Here is a 21,099-nt window from a genome sequence, read left to right as displayed (position 1 = left end):
GGGCAGACAGAAGGCACTGTTATGATTTGATGGCCATAATGGAAAAACGAATGGAGAGATTTCAGGATCGACTCGCTGACAATGCTCAAATGTTGGGGCTAAAGAACCGGCAAATAGAACAACTGTTCAGGGAAAGGGATAACATCCGGGGAAGGATTGATGATATTGGGCACTACATCTACATGAGATGCCTAACATGTGAGCAAATACCTCGTGATACCCTTCTTACCTCTATCATGGGCTACGTCCACCGGATCATGAATGAGTTGAAGAGCTTGCAGAGGGGTCTTACACCAAAACCCGCAAAAAGGCCGAATGATGCCTCACGAGTACCTAAGTTGAAATCTTTAATGTGTCCCTAGTTCAAGTTTGCACTTGTTTGTTTTTCAGAGTCTGTTGTTTACCCCTACGTTCTCTTCAAATATTGTTAATAATGTAAAGTCTGTATTTCGTTTGTTTTCTTTCAAATCACAGTTTGTGATAACATATTTGAGTAATAGAAAATTGGGTATTTATCTTACGGATGCATGAACTACGCTTGGTCTGATTCGTGCGGGGTCACGATACGTAGGCAATCTATATAGGATTCGACTTTAATTCTAAAAAAAAAAGAGAGCAGAAGAAAAGGAAGGTCCTTAAAACATTCGAAAGAGGCACCAAATAAAATAAGTCGGAATGATGCATGCGGTCAGAGCAAAAAGCATGTTAGAAATGGTTAACTGCCTAGGAGCATTGCATCCCCAATGCGCTATCATCATATCTGTTAAACTCTAACGCTAACAAGTTTGTTGTTTTCCACAAATACCAGACAGTTAGTTGTTAAAGCATTCTGGCAACACACCCTTACCAAACCAGATCCAAAGGACCGGTGACAACGAGCATGACTACTTCAGAAAATAGTACCGGGGAAGAAAGGCCGTTGAGCCAGTTGTTAAAAGAAGTGATGGAGAAAATAGAAAGGATGGGACTAGAGATGAATGCAATGTAGTTAGCTCTGGCCAAAGCACAAAAGAGCCCTGAACCACTGGGGCATATGCCGGAATACCCTCACTCTGGCCCTTCAACAAGCCTCCCGAATCACTGTTATCTTCAGGAGAGAAGCCCCCATGATTCCCAAGCTCCACCACCCCATCAACCTCTCCCAACACCAAATGTTCCCACTTTTATGGGACCCACATCAGACACCCTGCAAAGATCAACCAGCGAGCTATTGTTTCAGGCTCACGATACGCAATACTATCCCCCTGAGCCCACATTCCATGCACCAGAACCCCATACCTACAATCTGCACTTGGAGGTATCGGCAGAGATTGAAAAGCCGGTTAAGGTCCCAGAACAAGATGAGGTAATGAGGAAGTTCAAAAGCCTGGAGCAGTCCTTCAGGAACTTGCACGGATTGGGCAACCAGGTCAGCGTAGCCTACAAGGATCTATGCCCTTTCCCGGACATCCAACTCCCGGCTGGGTTCAAGATGCCTAAGTTTTATTTATATGAAGGGCACGGTGATCCCATGGCACATTTGCGGGGCTTTTGTAGCAAGATGAGAGGGGCAGGCGGCAAAGACGAGCTGCTGATAGCTTATTTCGGTCAAAGCTTAAGTGGATCGGCACTGGAATGGTATACCAGGCAGGACTCTAGCAGATGGTACACTTGGGATGATCTGGCGCAGGCTTTCGCGGGTCACTTTCAATACAATCTCGAGATAGTCCCTGACCGTCTCACATTGCTGAGGACCGGAAAGAAGCCTGGGGAAAGCTTTCGTGAGTTTGGTTTCCGTTGGAGAGAACAAACAGCCAGAGTTGATCCTCCCATGAGAGAGGGAGAAATGGTGGACTACTTCTTGCAAACACTGGATCCAACTTACTTTGGTCATTTGGTGACGACGGTTGGAAAATCCTTCAATGAAGTAGTAAAGATAGGGGTCATGATAGAGGAGGGTCTGAGGTCTGACAAAATCCTGAATTACTCGGCGCTCAAGGCAACGACCCAGGCTATTCAGAGCGGCACGGGAGGTGCGCTGGGAAGGAGGAAGAAAGAAGAAATTGCCACGATTGAGGCAAGCAGTTGGTCCAGGTCCGGCAAACCATACTACAACCAACCCAGACCCCACAGGCCAAACTACCCATACAGCCCACCACAACACTACTATCCACCTCAAGAACCACATTTCACCGTCCATCAAGCCCAGACATACACCCAGCCTCCGGTTCGCCCACAATGGCGCGCGCCGGCTCCCAACAATACATACCCACCACCACATAACACCTACCCACCACCACAAAACACCTATCCACCGCCAAGAGCCTACAGGAACCCTCCAAGGATGGGTTTTAGGGGAAATCCGGCTTTCAGAAATGAAAGACTACAGAGGCAAAGAACTTTTACTGAGTTAGGGGAAACTTATACTGCCTTGTTCCACAAATTGAGGTAGTTGGGTTTATTAAATCCTGTTGAGCCTAGATTTCCAAATCCCTTACCCCAAAATATGAATCACTCGGTAAGATGTGAATATTGTTCGGGAGCTCCCGGACATGATACCGAGAAATGTTGGAGGCTGAAACATGCGATACAAGATCTTATTGATACCAACAAGATCGAGGTACAGGCACCGGAGGCACCCAACATTAACCAGAACCCATTGCCAAAGCACCCCGAAGCCCACATGATCGAGCTTGTGCACGAAGGAGGGGAGCCGAAGAAACCCTCACAGACAGTGATGATGATCCGTGCCACTCCAAAAGAAAAATCGATCGACGAGGAAGCAAGGGCACAGTTGAAAGGGGGAGATGTTAAGCCAGTGGTGATATTGGGGAAGAATCCATCTGCCGCTACAAGGAAACCAGAACCAGCCAAGTTGGTAATAACGGGAGCATGATCTGCACCCGTGGTTATTGTGAAGGGGGTCTGCAGGGAACCTGTCATCATAAAGCCAGTAGTCCAAACACCAGTGATTGATAGCAAGGTCATGCCTTGGAAGTACGAGAAGGCAGTGGTGATGTACAAGGGACAACAAGTGGAGGAGGATAGTTGTGAGGCGCAGGGTCTGACTCGATCAGGACGGTATTTTGCTCCGGCGGAGTTGAGAAGACCCAACCCAGCTGCAACAAAGAAGCCTGTGTCAAAAGAAGAAGCTGAGGAATTCTTAAAGAAGATGAAAGTGCAGGATTACTCCGTGGTCGAACAGTTGAAGAAAACACCGGCCCAGATCTCGCTGCTATCATTACTAATCCATTCGGATGAACATCGTCGGGCCTTGATGAAGATACTGAATGAAGCTCATGTGCCCAACGAGATTTCTGTAAATCACCTGGAAACGATTGCCAACAAAATTTTCGAGGTGAATAGGGTAACATTTTCAGATGATGATTTGCCAGTGGAGGGCACAGAGCATAATAAAGCTCTCTACCTAACTGTCAAATGTGAAGATTCGGTAGTTACTCGGGCATTGGTGGATAACGGCACAAGTTCCAATATTTGTCCATTATCTACCCTGAACCAGTTAAAGATCGACCATGGAAGAATCCCCAAGAATAGCATTTGCGTTCGAGGATTTGACGGAAATGGAACAGCCACCGTGGGGGATATTGTACTTGAATTGACCATCGGTCCAGTCCAGTTTACCATGGAGTTCCAGGTATTAGATGCCGCGGTATCTTATAACCTTTTGTTGGGGCGACCGTGGATCCACGCAGCTAAAGCAGTACCTTCCACCATACATCAGATGGTCAAGTTCGAGTGGGATAGACAAGAGGTCGTACTGCACGGCGAGGACACTGCGTGCACCATGGGAAGCGCCATTGTTCCCTTCATAAAGACCAATGATGACAAAGGTCCCTAGGTTTACCAGGTTTTCGATGCAGTGTCGGCAAACAAGATTTCCGAGGGTGAGATCATTCAGCACCCTAGGGTAGCTTCCGCAACAGTCATGATGGTTTCGGAAATGCTGGGTAATGGGTTTGTGCCGGGAAAAGGCCTGGGGGTTGAGCTTCAGGGGATTGTCCAACCTGTTTCCTTGCCCAAGAATTTGGATACCTTTGGGTTGGGGTTCAAACCGACTGCGGCAAATGTAAAGCGAGCACGGAAAATGAAGAAGAAAGTTTGGTTTCTTCCCAAACCTGTGCCACGTTTCTCAAGATCTTTAGTTAGAGCAAATGCCAAGGGGTCACCGGTCCCAAAAATTCTCGGGCCATTGATTGGGATGGACGGGGACTTGAATCAGAGTTTCGAGAGGCTATTCGATGATGTCAATATGGTAGAAGTTGGAGAGAGTTCCAGCGGAGCAGACATACAGTTTGTGGGGCCTGAGTCCAAAACCAACAATTGGACGGTTACTCCTCTTCCTATCCGGGGGGAGTCCTGGTAGTAGGCTTTGATTTTTTGTTTTCTTGTTTCGGATTATTCCAGGGTGTAATCCAAATTTCATTTTTTTTTTATTATTTTTTTTTGTAAAAGTGTGAACCCTGTTATCCCAAATTTTAATAAAATTCTTCTTTTGCCTCATTTTGATTTCTGTTTTTTTTCTTTCTGAATAGTTCTCTTTTTACTGGTTCTAATGACATGGCATGCACAGCGGATCTTCGACCTATTCTAATAAATCAATCCGACTCCGACTTAATGATACAAGAGGTCGATCGTGACAATGAGTCTGAATATGACGAGGATGAAGCCTTCGAAGAAATAAACCGAGAACTATTCCAATTTGAAGAGAAACCCAAGCCTAATCTGAATGACACTGAGGATGTGAATCTAGGGGACGCAGATAATATCAGAGAAACCAAAATCAGCATCCACATTGAGCCAAATGTCAGGGAGGAATTGATCAAAACCCTCGTGGAATTCAAAGATGTTTTCGCATGGTCATATGATAATATGCCAGGATTAAGCACCAATCTAGTGGTTCACAAATTGCCCACTGACCCGGCATACCCTCCGGTCAAGCAAAAGCTAAGGAAATTTAAAACAGAGATGAGTGTGAAGATCAAAGAAGAGGTGGTTAAGCAGCTGCAGGCGAAGGTCATTCGGGTCACTCGATATCCCGAGTGGTTGGCCAATGTGGTACCAGTGCCGAAGAAGGATGGGAAAATCAGGGTATGCGTCGACTACCGCAATCTCAACAAAGCAAGTCCTAAGGATAATTTTCCATTGCCCAACATCCATATCCTGATCGATAATTGCGCTGGGCGCGAGATTGGATCCTTTGTGGACTGCTATGCAGGATATCATCAGATCTTAATGGACAAAGAAGGTGCGGAAAAGACAGCTTTCATCACACCATGGGGGACTTACTGCTACCGGGTCATGCCGTTCGGACTGAAGAATGCTGGGGCAACGTACATGCGAGCAATGACTACTGTGTTTCACGACATAATACATAAAGAAATTGAAGTGCACGCAGATGATGTGATCATAAAGTCTTGGCGTCAGGAAGACCATGTAGCAGACCTAAGGAGATTTTTTCAAAGACTTCGAAGGTATGATATTAAGCTCAACCCGGCCAAATGCGCCTTTGGGGTTCCATCAGGAAAGCTGTTAGGATTCATCGTCAGTCGACGGGGTATTGAATTGGATCCATCCAAGATCAAATCCATCCAAGATTTACCACCGCCAAAGAACAAAACAGAGGTAATGAGTCTGTTGGGGAGACTAAATTACATCAGCAGGTTCATCGCTCAACTCACGGCGACTTGTGAACCCATATTTCGGCTGTTGAAGAAAGACGTTGCGGTAGACTGGACGGAGGAGTGTCAAGAGGCTTTCGGCCAGATTAAAGGGTATCTGTCCAATCCACATGTGTTGGTTCCACCTGAGCCAGAGAGGCCGTTAATTCTTTATCTGACAGTCCTGGAGAATTCGTTTGGTTGCGTGTTGGGGCAACACGACATCATAGGAAGGAAAGAGCGAGCCATCTATTATCTCAGCAAGAAGTTTACAGTCTATGAGAATAAGTACACTCAACTTGAGAAGACATGTTGTGCTCTAACTTGGGTAGCACAGAAGTTTAAGCATTATCTGTCATCACATACTACTTACCTTATTTCACGCCTGGATCCTTTGAAGTATATTTTCCAGAAGCCTATGCCCACGGGAAGATTGGCAAAATGGCAGATATTACTCACAGAGTTCGATATTGTCTATGTGACGAGGACGGCCATGAAAGCCCAAGCATTGGCCGATCACTTGGCTGAGAATCCTATTGATGAAGAATACGAGCCTTTGAGGACATATTTTCCAGATGAAGAAGTGATGCATATAGAGGAGTTAGAACTGAAAGAGGAACCAGGGTGGAAGCTTTTCTTCGATGGGGCTGCAAATGCAAAAGGAGTTGGAATAGGAGCAGTACTTATTTCGGAAACAGGACATCACTATCCTGTTACAGCTCAGCTATGTTTCTATTGTACCAACAACATGGCTGAATATGAGGCATGCATTTTGGGACTACGATTGGCTACAGACATGGATGTTCAGGACATCTTGGTCTTGGGAGACTCGGACCTCCTAGTACATCAGATCCAGGGTGAATGGGAAACACGGGATTTAAATCTTATACCATATAGACAATGTTTGCACGATCTGAGCAAGCGATTTCGATCAGTGGAGTTCAGACACATCCCGAGAATTCACAATGAGGTTGCCGATTCCTTGGCTACTTTAGCATCGATGTTGCACCATCCAGACAAGATCCACGTTGACCCGTTGCATATTCAGGTTCGTGATCAACATGCTTATTGCAACACGATAGAGGAAGAAGTGGATGGCAAGCCATGGTTTTATGATGTCAAGGAATACCTCAGGATGGGGATATGTCCGGAGCAGGTAACCGGAGATCAAAAGAGAGCCATTCGACGACTGGCAAATGGATTTTTCCTCAGTGGAGGAATGTTGTACAAAAGAACCCCAGATCTGGGATTGCTGAGATGTATTGATGCAGGTCAAGCCACGATAGTGATGACAGAGGTACATGCTGGAGTCTGTGGGCCCCATATGAGTGGATATGTATTGGCAAAGAAGATTCTGCGAGCGGGATATTATTGGCTCACTATGGAGCATGATTGTATCAGTTTCGTACGAAAATGCCATCAGTGTCAGATACATAGAGATCTGATTCATTCCCCACCAACGGAATTACACACAATGTCAGCACCATGGCCATTTGTGGCATGGGGCATGGATGTCATTGGGCCTATTGAGCCAACAGCTTCGAACGGTCACAGATTCATTCTGGTAACCATCGATTATTTCACTAGGTGGGTTGAAGCCAAAACTTTCAAGTCAGTAACAAAGAAGGCAGTGGTGAATTTTGTCCATTCCCATATCATCTGTCGATTTGGGATCCCGAAAGTAATAATCACGGACAATGGTACTAATCTTAACAGCAACTTGATGAGAGAAGTATGTGAACAGTTTAAGATTACACACCGTAATTCCACCCCGTATCGGCCCAAGGCGAATGGAGCAGTTGAGGCAGCCAACAAAAACATAAAGAAGATATTGAGGAAAATGGTTGAAGGATCCAGACAATGGCATGAAAAGCTACCATTTGCATTGTTGGGATACCGTACTACTATTCGTACTTCAATAGGTGCAACTCCTTATTTGTTGGTATACGAGACTGAGGAAGTAATACCAGCGGAGGTCGAAATTTCGTCCCTCCAGATTGTCGCTGAAGCCGAGATTGATGATGATGAATGGGTCAAAGCTCGACTGGAGCAGTTGAGCTTGATAGACGAAAAAAGATTGGTAGCAGTGTGTCATGGTCAGTTGTATCAGAAAAGAATGGCAAGAGCATACAATAAGAAGGTGCGCCCCAGAAAATTTGAAGTAGGGCAGCAAGTATTGAAACGGATCCTCCCGCATCAGGTCGAAGCAAAAGGTAAGTTCGCCCCAAATTGGCAAGGGCCTTATATCGTGACCAGAGTGTTGTCCAACGGTGCTTTGTGTCTAACAGATATCGAGGGAAGATGTGTCGACATGGCTATCAATTCTGATGCAGTCAAAAGATATTATGCGTAATTTCTTTGATTATGGTAGTTATTGATTCGTTTGTTTATATTTGGTACTTATTGGATAATGAAATGACGGAGGCAATTCTTTCTTCTACCCAAACACTTTTAACCCTTGCTTCCCCCTTTTTAGCCTTAAGTTATTCTTTGATACCCCTCTTTTGGAATCACTAATGGAAAAGATATGAAAAAGAAGAAGAAAAAAAAAGAAATTACAAGAAAAATGAAAAAAAAGAAGAGAAAGATAAAGATTACAAGAAAAAAACAAAAGCAGTGGGAACTATGTTTGACCTGATTCCTCAAAGAGGATACGTAGGCGCCTCACGGCTCGGTCATAGTATGCATAGTTCAACATAATGTAACAAAAAATAAAATCCCCCAAGCAAAAAAAAAACTGGGGCAGAAGTTAGGTTTTAAAGTTTCAAAAAGGGTTTTGATTCCAAGAGTTGTAGTAGTTCGCCCATCAAAGTTATGTTGAATTTTGATAGCCTTTCTTTTAGCCCCACACCGAAACCAACATCGTTGTCCAAAAAGACCTCCCGATCAATATCCGAGAGGTGGCAAGTCAGGCAAATGAAAGCCGAGAATAATGCACTGATCCCCAGCAAGAAGAGAATCATAAACTGGAAAGGAATTGATAGCCGAAAAGAATCTTCAGAAGAAAGAGTCATAGCGGCAACACTCCAATTCCCCGCTGAAAAAATAAAATAAAATGAGAGAGTCTTATCGGTGAAAACCTTCACAGGCACCATAAGGCGACGAAAGGATGAGAGAAATGAAACGAGAGAGTCTTATCGGTGAAAACCTTCACAGGCACCATAAGGCGATGGGAGCTGAGGGAAAGGAGAGAGTCTTATTAGTGAAAACCCCTCGAAGGGCAATATAAGGCAACAAGATAGATTGGCAAAAAGGGTCTGGATTTGCGAAGAGGTGAGCACCTATTTATCCCCAGCAAGTGAGGCCATCAGGAAGATTGATTGATGCAAATAGACTGGGTTGATTAATCCGTAATGCATGACATGATCGTTGAGACCAGTCATACCGTCCAGATAAGTTCTTTCCTTTTCTTCTCCCCCAGCGTTTGCTCAGGAAGATTTTTTTTGTTTTTTCTATCTTTTCATTTTCTTTGTCTAAGATGATTTTTTCCAGAAATTTGTTTCGAAAAGGATTTTTCAGAGTTTACTACCAGGGGACGAAAGGGTACAAAGCAAAATACAAAGGGGACATGCCAAAGTCAAGACAATAAGACAAAAGGCGTTTGTTGCAAAACCAAATGACAAACTGTCCTGGAAAGTTAAGGGGAACATGAAGAAAAGCGGGAATTAGAGGTTTAAAGACTTATGAACCAAGTTCCAAAAAGATCCTCGGCAGAACTTCGATATATCACTGACCAAGGTCCAAGGGGGTCAGACAAAACAGAAAGGGGGAAAGAGGGAGAGAGAATTAATCCGCAACAAGATAACCCTAACAGTCTTATCCTCAATAACGTTATCCCCAGATGATAACATTTTATGCCTTGCAGTGCTGGGAGAAAATAAACTTTTAAGGGAGCAGTTTTGGAGTTGAAGAGAACTCCCCCAGCATGTTTTGAAACAAAAGCCGGGAAGAGATAAGTGAAATACCATCTCCAGCAGGAATATCATCCCTAGCAAGCAACTTTATCCCCAACCAGTTTTGGGAGCACAGAGCAAGGGAAAGGGAAAGGAAAAATCATCCCCCGGCAGGAGTGATATCATCACTCACCATGTTAAAACTAACAAAGTTTTCTTTGATTTTTACAGGAAAATAAAGGTTGATGATGGCAGAAAAAACACGCCACAAAGAAGGTCACCAAAACTGGGGCAGAAAATTTTCTGTCGTTGTTAAAAATTTTCTCGGAGGAACGAGGAAACAAATTCATATACATTTCTGTCTTTTCATTTCTATTCTAGGTCGCCCACCAGTATAATGCGGGAATACATTTCTATTCTAGGTCGCCCACCAGTATAATGCGGGAATACATTTCTGTCTTTTCATTTCTGTTCTAGGTCGCCCACCAGTATAATGCGGGAATACATTTCTGTTCTAGGTCGCCCACCAGTATAATGCGGGAATACATTTCTGTCTTTTCATTTCTATTCTAGGTCGCCCACCAGTATAATGCTGGAATACATTTCTGTCTTTTTCATTTCTATTCTAGGTCGCCCACCAGTATAATGCGGGAATACATTTCTGTTCTAGGTCGCCCACCAGTATAATGCGGGAATACATTTCTGTCTTTTCATTTCTGTTCTAGGTCGCCCACCAGTATAATGCGGGAATACATTTTTGTTCTAGGTCGCCCACCAGTATAATGCGGGAATACATTTTCTGTCTTTTCATTTCTATTCTAGGTCGCCCACCAGTATAATGCGGGAATACATTTCTGTCTTTTCATTTCTGTTCTAGGTCGCCCACCAGTATAATGTGGGTATACATTTCATATTTTTGCATTCAGGCGCCCACCTGTATAACGAGAGGAATACTTTTGAGTCTTATACTGCAGATCTTGAAATCAGCAACCCACCGGAAGGTAGAAGGTTACAACAAGAATCCCCAGTAGGAAACAATAAAAATCCCCAGCACCGGAAAGCGGAAGGTTGCAACAAGAGGTCCCAGCACAAGTTCAAGCGCATGAGTCAAAAGGAAGAAAAGACGCGTCTTGAAGAAGCGTCCTGTGAACATTAAAATTATGCCCAGCATAACAGATCTGATGAAGAGAGCCGTATCCCCAGAGGAACCGCCGAAAAGCTTAATGAAGGAAGCCATATCCCCAGCGGACCAAGCAAAATGATGAAAATTGGTATTCAGAAAAGCAAAGGGCCAGAAATTCATGGAAGAAAGGCACCGGAAGAAACACAATCCGACAAGAAAGGAAGGCAGCAAAGACAAGTTAAAAATAGATAAGATCTTGTGATCCATAGGCTAGCCTAGCTTCTGATTTTCTTGTTTTCTTTTTGGATACGGTGTAATAAGGAGATCACTAAGGCAGTGGTAACAATATGCAACAGCAGTAACAGCAGAACCACAGTTCCCTGGTAGTCCCAGCTACCAAGACTTCCCGAACTACATTGACCTGATTCCTGTTTACCCAGGATATGTAGGAAACCTCTGGAGCAAATGGTCGGTCAAATCTTTCAAAAATGCTTCACGTGGAGTACTCGGATGGGCAAAAATCGCTCACTTTATCTTTGCACCCCTTCGTGTTTTCGGGCAAAAAGGGGCAGCTGTAAGCACGTGATTTTTGCCCCATGAAAAAATTACTCCCAAAAAAATTTCAAAATAAAATAATTTTCCTTTGTGTGCAATTTTTGTTATTTTTGTGGTATTTTTGTATAATTATTTGTATTTTTATAAGTGCATGTTTATTCGTTTTAATTAATAAAAATATTAAATATATCACATTTTTTCATTTAGTATTTAATTAAGTTTGTTTTACAAAAAAATGAAAGTCACAAAAGTAGGAATATTTTGCATTGTTAGCATTTAATGTCAAATTATGCAATTTTTGTTTTAATTGGTGTTTAATTGTGTATGATAATTTTTGTTAGGAGTTTAATTAGTATTTTTGGAGTTAATTTAGTTTGTAGCTCAATTTAGAATTTTTCATATAAAAAAAAAAGAAAAAGAAAAGAGGGCTACAAAACGTTAATATTTGAATTGAGTCTAATATAGCTATTTTGACTATTTTACCTTATTTCGTCGCAAAAGAAAAATTACAATAAAAATATATAGGTAAATTTTAGTTTATGTATTTCTCATAAACTTGAAAAATACAAAAATAGTACCTTATTTTTATACTTTATATAATTTCGAAAATTATAAAAAATGTAGTTTTATTAATGTTTTGTAGTCATATAGAAATAGTACTTTATATTTTTATCGTTGTATAATTTCGAAAATTATAAAAAAAAGAAGAGAGTTATTAACGTTTTTGTAGCCCTTTTAATCTTGAAAAATACAAAAAAAAAATAAAAAAATTGTACTTTATATTTTATCTTTATATAAAAACGAAAATGACAAAATAGTTTTATTTATGCTTTGTAGCTATTTTAATCTTGAAAAAATACTAAAAAAAAAGAAGAAGAAAGAAATAAGTTTTGTTTTAAATGTTAGTCTTATTTTGGTAGTTATTTTGCTTGCATAGGATTAATTGAATAACATCGGGTTTTATTCTCGGGTCCGGGCAAAAGAATAATATTTGGGTTCAAACTACCCGTTTTTAAGCCTAATTTTCGGACCTAGCCCATAATAATCCGAGTTTACCACACATGGGGGACACGCGTGGGGAACACGGACGGAACCCCACACACGGGTAACCCCACCACGCATGGGGGACATATGTCTTGGACCCCTACACACGTGGGGTCCATTTTCTTTAAACAATAGACAAAATGCACAGGGGACAAGGGCAAAGGGGAGGGGAAATTTTAAAAGCAAAAGAAAGATTTTGAAAGGGGGGGGAGCACGTGAAAAGGAGAGGAAAATTTTTTTGTAAAAAAGCAAAAAAAAAGTTTTGTTTAAAGGAGGAAGAGGACGGAACGTGAAGGAGGAAAAAAAAAACGAAAATTTGATAGGACTGTTGGACCTCCCTCTCGGTTGAAAAGCGAAGAAAAACGAAAAGAAAAAAAGGTAAAGGGTGGGAATTGCTTCTTATTCTTTTCACGTCCAAACGATACCAGTTTTCCGTCGCGTCGACCACTCCGTCGAGCAGCAGTCGCTGCAGCTCACCACCAAACCACCCGCAGCTGCTCCTCACCACCACCCGCTGCTGCTCATCACGACCAAACCTAGCCACTGTCACGTCGACCATGGCAGCAGCGAACCCAGCTGCTGCCGCTGCTACTCCTCGACGCCTCACCACCCTCGTCCCTCTATCTAGTCCGCCATAGTCCAAACGACCAGCTTCTGCTTCGTCCCTTTTCATACGCACACAAACAGTCCGTTCGACCTCCAATAGTTCAACTCCGAGTTCGATTTGGGTTCGTTCAAGTTTTAGATTTTTCTTTCAAGATTATTTAGTTCATTTGATTTATTTTCCGTTAGGGTTTTTGGTTTTAAGTGTTGTTCGTAATCTTGTTTTGTTCATTCTATTTTTTCGGATTATTGAATCTTTGTTTAAAGTGTTTATTTTTGTAAATCTTGTCTTGTTCGTTAGTTCTCCTTCTTCTTCAAGACCTTTTATTTGGTCAAGGTTTTTCTTCTGTTTGTTTGAGTGTGCATTATAAGCTACCTTCAATTTGAACAATTTCGTCGAATAGTTAGTTTATGATTGCTTTGTTTGGACGAATACAACATGAATCACTTCTTAGGTCTGTTTTGATGCTTGAATCTTTTGTGTGAATTTGACTTAAGGATTGGTTGTAGCTGTGTAGTGATTTGGTGTAGTTATAAATTAGAGAGGTTTAAATACATATTGCTAAGAGTGAGGGCAAGGCAATAATAATAGGGGATTTTCAAGGGTATTTTTGGGTGTTAAAAGATTTAAAATGATTAATGTTAGTAGCCTGCCAGTTAATATTCAGTGTATAATTAATGAATTATTTAATGAAAAGGGAATTAGTAGTGCATAATACACCCTGTCTGGTATCTTTAAGGGTAGAAAATCAGAAAATAAGCATGAGATTAATGATAAAAGTGTATAGATGCACATGGGAGGGAATATACAGGCTGAAAGTGAAAAACTTTGAATAAATAATGTTTAGTTCTAGCCTATAAATAAGGGGAGTTGATATAAAGAAGGGGACTGAAAAAATTACAGAAGAGAAATTTTCAGAACTTAAAAGTGAGAGATAGGCTAATTTTTCAGAACCAAAAAAGTCAGTCTTTTGAGAGCTAAAAACTGAAAGTGAGGTCCTTTTCTTTACTGCTGAAATCAGAACTTTGTTACTGCCTCTGTGGATTGCATTTAGTACTACTGATTTTAGTCAGGCTTTCCGGGGTTTTCAGTTTGGTTCTGACCATTGTTACATTGGTTATTGCTGTTTTGTTGTTGTTATTTGCTGTGGGATGCTATTGCTGTGCTACTGTTGTACATTGTTGCTCCTGACCTCTTTTCTCTATTTGTAATTCTAATTCCATGTACACATTCGAATCTTGTAGTGATAAAGCTTTGAAGTTGAAATGCAACAATAAAATTCAACCGCCTCAATAAAGTAGATAGTAGACAATCTGGTCTATTTAGTTTTTTTTATGAACTGTTTTATTTTTATTTATTTTTTTGTATAATTGGATTGAAAAGAGAAGGAATCGTATAAATGGTCATGCGCTGATATAACATGAACCTTTCAATTTTATTAGATTAATGGGGTAAATCATGATAAGTAGCATATCTCTAGTTAGTTGTTTGTTTCCATGCATATATTCAAGTAGTCCATAAACGAGATAGAGTACTTAGTCAAAACCCGATTAGTATTTCATTTAGATGGTTAAAACTAATTTCTATTAGTCCTCTTAAGTGATTATACTCCCATCAGTATTGACATTAATTCATGTTACAAATAATCTCACATAGATAGATTGTGGACTTGATAAAAATGTAAATGTAAGGTGGTTGGGTAGTGTCAACATTATAGCTCCAATAATAATAATAGAAGTAAATAAATAAATAAATAAATAAATAAAGGTCGTAATCGATAATTTTATGTATTAATAATTAAGTATACTTATACTAATGTAGAGTAGGTTCAATTAGCATTTAGTATAGTTAAATTGCGAATCCATTAGGGTTAATGAATTAGTCTATAGCTTTGATCATTTAGTTAACCTCACCACAGTTAAAAATGGCTAATTGTAGTAACGTTAGTCAATCTTGTACGTTTTTTTATACATAATTCCATTTTTAGTAATATTAGCTCATGGAATAAGGCGCGAAACAATTTTCCATTTTTTTTACAAGTTCAAGTATAATTTTCGTCAGCATCTGTTGTAATCTGTTAATTAAATAAGTTACGGATTTTTTTTTGTAACTAACCAGGATTTTTCTTTATTTAGAGACAAATAAAAATAGAAATATAGTTACTTTCCTTTTTAAATAAATAAATAAATGAGACGAGCTTCGTCAAATAAAAACAAAAAAAAATAATAAAAAAAATTGCAGGATCCTCAGTAAAGGTTTAAGAAATTTTTTTAGAAGTCGAGAAGGGCCGTTTAGCGAATTTCACGGCCCTCCCAAAAGATAATAACGCGCTATAATCTTTAGGCGCGACTTTAGTAAATTACATTCCCAAAAATAGGGGTGGGCATTTTATGCGGCCCGAATCCAAATCCTAAAACGTTGAATAGAGTGTGCCTAAGATTGCGGGTTCATCTGATGCGGCGCAATCCGAAAACATACTCTAAACGACGTTCACTCTCTCGAATAAATATGTATATGTAAAAGCAGTAAAAGGTAGAATCAGCATATAGGTTATTCATGTAAAAAAATCAGATAATAGCTAAATGCAACAGTTGAGCGACCGTGCTAGAACCACGGAATTTGGGAATGCCTAACACCTTATCCCGGGTTAACAGAATTCCTTATCCGGATTTCTGGTTCGCGGACTGTTAAACAGAGTCATTCTTTCTCTCGATTCGGGATTAAATTGGTGACTTGGGACACCCTAAATCTCCCAAGTGGCGACTCTGAAATAAATAAACAAATCCCGTTTCGATTGTCCTCTAATTGGAAAAACTCCTTCACCCCCTCGCGGGGGCCGGAAAAAGGAGGTGTGACAGCTCTGGCGACTCTGCTGGGGAGAACGAACCCAGAATATTTGGTTCAGGGTTCAAAATTCGAGCTTGGAATAAATAATAAAACCACTTTCAACGCCCGACTCTTTTTATTTTTTTTATTTTTGGCATTTTCATAAATAAATAAATAAATAAAAAAAGCATTTTAAAAACAAGACTCTATTTCATTTTCATTTTCATGGCAAGACAAACTATTTTTTCTACTTTTTTTTTTGAAAAACAAGACAGAACAACGATTTTTTTTTTATATTTTTCCTTTACTTTTAATAAAACAAACTAATAAGACATTTTTTCTCATTTTCTCAAAATTTCCGCAGAGTTTTGACAGTATTTGGGTATTGGGTTTTTTTCAAAAATAAACAATCAATTCCCTAACCGCTATTTCTTTTTTTTTTTTAATTTCACAATATTCCTGATATTTAAAAATCGGTCAACACACAAATCTGAATCAAATAAATGCACAAGTAGCAGCAGGTAAGATGCATCAGGATGGTCATTTTTATTTTTTGGTACACCTGTCCTAGACAGACCCAACCTCTGTGTTGAGCCTCCAAAGTCAAATGCACGTGATGCAAACAAACGTTCCTACTAGGGATCCGGCATGAAGCTGAGTTATTCTAAGTTCATAACCAGGGTATTTGTTCTAGACTGTGTACCCGAGCGGACAACTCGAGTCGAGGAGGGGGATACGTACCGGGGACCCGCGGGATCGTCCGGCTTTGTAACTTATCCGGCCTCTTTCTTATTTCAGGTATTGACACTAACAGAATAGGGAGTCTCGACCAGCGAGCTTCTCCCTGGAGGTAAGAAGAGAACGGTTTCGGCACAGTTTATATACAGTTCAAATAATATCAAAGCGGTAAAACATCATTTAGCACATTAAGCCCAAACATGTAACAAAATCAGATAAAACCGAATATAACAATTTATCTAAGCTCGAATTTCTAACCCTGAACCAGTGGTTCTGAGTTTTGTCCCCAGCAGAGTCGCCAGAGCTGTCACACCTCCTTTTTCCGCCCCCGCGAGGGGTGAAAGAGTTTTTCCAATTAAAGGACAATCGAAACGGGATTTGTTTATTTATTTCAGAGTCGCCACTTGGGAGATTTAGGGTGTCCCAAGTCACCGGTTTAATCCCGAATCGAGGAAAATAATGACTCTGTTTAACAGTCTGCGTACCAGAAATCCGGATAAGTTATTCTGTTAACCCGGGAGAAGGTGTTAGGCATTCCCGAGTTCCGTGGTTCTAGCACGGTAGCTCAACTGTCATATTCAGCTTGATTATCTGATTTTATACAAATATGAACTTATGTGCGAATTTTATCTTTTACCGCTTTCATAATTATTATTATTATTTTTACAAGGAATTGCAACGTTGTGAAAATATATCTCAAACCGCGTCACAATCAATGTACCCGTGGTCGTTGACACACTTTGACTCCGTTGAGATTTGGATTTGGGTCACATCAATGTGCACCCGAGTTTAAGAAAATTAAATTATTAAATGCGCGCCTAAAGTGACTAGCGTATCATTTACTTTGGGTAGGGCCGTGGAATTTTGCTAAACGGTCCATCCCGAAGTCTAAGCAATTTTAAAGCAAATATTGACTGAGGGCCCCGCAATTTTTGTATTCTTATTCGGCGAGGCTCATCTCATTCTTATTTTTAAAAAAGAAATTTGCAACGTCATGGACACGCATCTCGAACCACGTCACAATCAATGTACCCGTGATTAGAGACACATTTCGACTCCGTTGAGATTTGGATTTGGGGCACATAAACGTGCACCCGAGTTTATGAAGATAACATTATTAAATACGCGCCTAAAGTGACTAGCGCATCATTTACTTTGGGTAGGGCCGCGGAATTCGCTAAACGGCTCATCCCGAAGTCTAAGCATTTAAAATAACCATCTATTGAGGACCCCGCAATTTGTATCTTTATTTGGCGAGGCTCATCTCATTTTATTATTTCAAAGAGAACTAGATTCCGCTATATTTATTTAAAGAGTTAATTCAAGGTTACTTAAAACATATTGCAAGCCATGCTATATGTAATGCACTCGTGGTTCACGACAAGTTCTATTTAACCCTGTTCCAAATTGGAGCCCGGTCACATGAAATGCACCCCCGGTTCCTTTAATCTAATTACATATAAACAACAATATTGCCACAAATCACTAATTTGACGCTATTTATAAACTATCATTCTTTTTCTTCTTAATATAGTTTAATGAAGTATAAGTTAATAATCTAACAACCTACCAATAAATGGCAAACAACTGACAATCAGTGATAAACAAAAACATAAAATTAACAACAGAACATAACATTAACAATCAGTGATAAGCTAACATGACAATATAAACTTTAAAATATGACAAATATATTACTACTACTCAAATTTACCGAGACAAGACGTGAAAGCAAAGAACACACCGAGCCAACAAAAGTAACATGAATACTCACGTTTAACAGCAACGTCGAGCTTCAACATCTCGAACTCGCCGAAAAAAATGGACAACAACAACCTCGACGGAACTCATAACACGAACGGCAACCTCAAGAGTGGTTTCATGGTTGCACTGGCTGGTCGTTTCTGGAGGTTTTGAGACGAGGAGAGGCTGGTTTAGGTGGTCGTTTGGATTGAGGAAGGAGCAGCTATGAAGGGTCGTTTGGATGTGAGGAAGAAGCCAGCTATGGAGGGTCGTTTGGATGTGAGGAAGAAGCCAGACTGTTGGTTCTTCGGACTGAAGGAGTAGTGTTGGCGACGAAGGAGAAGAAACGCAGCAAAAGCTGCTTGCTGGACTGGAGATGGTGAAACAGCAGTGGTCGTGGTTTTCCGGTGGTGTTCGCTGATGAGTGACAGTGTGAGACGATGAGGCTGGATGCGATGAAGCGACGGGGAGGCTGGTTATGGTCGTCGGGCTATTTGGTTCACTGCTGGGCGCGAGGAAGCGACGAGCTACTAGTTTTTCTGGCGACGAAAGGGGTCGTTTGCTGGTTGTTACGGAGAGGTTTGGAGGTGGGGAAGACGATGGGGAAAGGACGTGAAACAGCTACAGTGACTGCTGCTCGACGGGGTGGTCGTTTGGACGTGAAAGAGGAGGAGGCAATGCAACCTTTACGTTTTTTTTCTTTTTCGTTTTCTCCGGTTCCAAATGAAGAAGAAGGTCAATCGTCCTTCCTCCAAATTTTCCAAACTTTTTCTCTTCCCCCCCCCCCCCTTTTCACGTTCTATCCCCTTTTCTTTTTGCAAATCTTGCTTTTTAAAAGTTTCCAATCCTTTTTGCCTTCTCACGTTCTTTGTTACACTATTCCAAGAAATGGACCTTACATGTGTAGGGGTCCAAGACTTGTGTCCTCCATGCGTGGTGGGGTTCCCCGTGTGTGCTGTTCCGTCCGTGTTCCCCACGCGTGTCCCCCATGTGTGGTGGGCTCGGATTATTATGGCTAGGTCCGAAAATTAGGCCTAAAAACGGGTAGTTTGAACCCAAATATTATTCTTTTGCCCGGACCCGAGAATAAGAACACGACGTTGTTCAACTAATCCTATGTAAGCAAAATAACTACCAAAATAAGACTGTCATTTAAAACAAAACTATTTTTTAATATATTTTGTTTTCAAGATTAAAATAGCTACAAAGCATAAATAAAACTATTTTTGTCATTTTCGTTTTTATATAAAGACAAAATATAAAGTACTATTTTTGTATTTTTCAAGATTAAAATGGCTACAAAACGTCAATAACCTTTTTTTGTAATTTTCGAAATTATACAACGATAAAAATATAAAGTACTTTTTTTTTGTATTTTTCAAGTTTAAAATGACTACAAAACATTAATAAAACTATATTTTTTATAATTTTCGAAATTATATAAAGTACAAGAATAAGGTACTATTTTTTTGTATTTTTTCAAGTTTGTGAGAAATACATAAGCTAAAATTTATATATATATATTTTTTGTAATTTTTCTTTTGCGACGAAATAAAGTAAAAATAGTCAAAATAGCTATATTAGACTCAATTTAAATATTCACGCTAAAAATGTGAAAATTCCCGGGGAGGGTCAAAAATCACACGTCTACAATGAGCATGCTTAAATATATACTACCTAATAATCAAACTAAAGCAGAGTATTATTTAATACATCACTACAAGATGCCTAGTTATGCAAAGCGACAGAAATTTACAGAATAATAATACATGAAATAGCCTAAATACAATCAGTAAAAGAAACAAAGAAAAAGCTAAATTAAATCTTCAAAGTTCCATTCTTCATATGTATTCATGCTTTCACATTTCAGCTTACAATATCGACAAGGTTACAACCATGTACCTGGTATTGGAAGTAAAAGAAGAGGAAGATCAGCATTAGCAAAGCAACAAGAACAATCAGCAACAACCGTAGCAAATTGAACACCCAGGGATGGATTTTAAAACCAACAGAGATGATTCCACATCCAATAACAGATTCAAAAATAATCCGACAACAATACCAATACCAGAAACCCAAGCATTCAATGAAACAGCCCTCCAAAACCAAAAGAAAACCTAGGAAAACCAATCTGAAAATCAGTAGTACCAAATGCAAACCACATAAACAGTAACAATATTTTGATCCTCAGTAGTAAAGAAAGGCTTCACTTTCAGTTTTTTAATTCTCAAAGACTGAATTTCTTAAGTTCTGACAAATCAGTTTTCTTTTCAACTTAAGCTCTGATTTTTTTTTTGATGATAAAATCCAGTCTATTTTTTTTAACTCTCTAACTCTGACTCTCCAAGATTTTTTTTTTAAAAAAAGTCCGTCCTTAATTCTGCCCAAAACTCTCCTTATTTATGTCCAAAAAACAGACCACTTTAAACAATTAAACAAATAAAGAAAAGGTCACATCTTCTTGAGCCCCGTAATCCCACTACTACATGTCTTGTCCCCCACTTTTATTAAACAAATATATTATTCTCCACTAACATATGTCTTGTCCCCTACTGTATTATTTTAATACCTTATTTTAATATTATTAGTGCTTAGTGGACAAAACACTCAAAATAAATAATTGTTCAAATTTTCAATTCCAAAAATACCCCTATGAAATTACTGAAATTACCATTCTACCCCTCAATTTACCTAATCAATTAACCAAAATACAGCAGCTATAACCAATTCCTAATCAAATTTCATCAACAAATTTAAGCTAGAAACTCAGATTATGTCAAATATCATCAAAACAAAGACTAAGGATTCAGGGAACCAAACCATATGATGAACAATAAAGAAACAACTGAAATCATTTTGACTGAACAATATTTTTAACAACAAACATACTTTCCGATTCAATAACAGTAACAAATT

This window comes from Nicotiana tabacum, chromosome 7 (genome assembly GCF_000715075.1).
Source record: "Nicotiana tabacum cultivar K326 chromosome 7, ASM71507v2, whole genome shotgun sequence".
NCBI lineage: Eukaryota > Viridiplantae > Streptophyta > Magnoliopsida > Solanales > Solanaceae > Nicotiana > Nicotiana tabacum.
Note: the sequence above shows the minus strand (reverse complement) of the source record.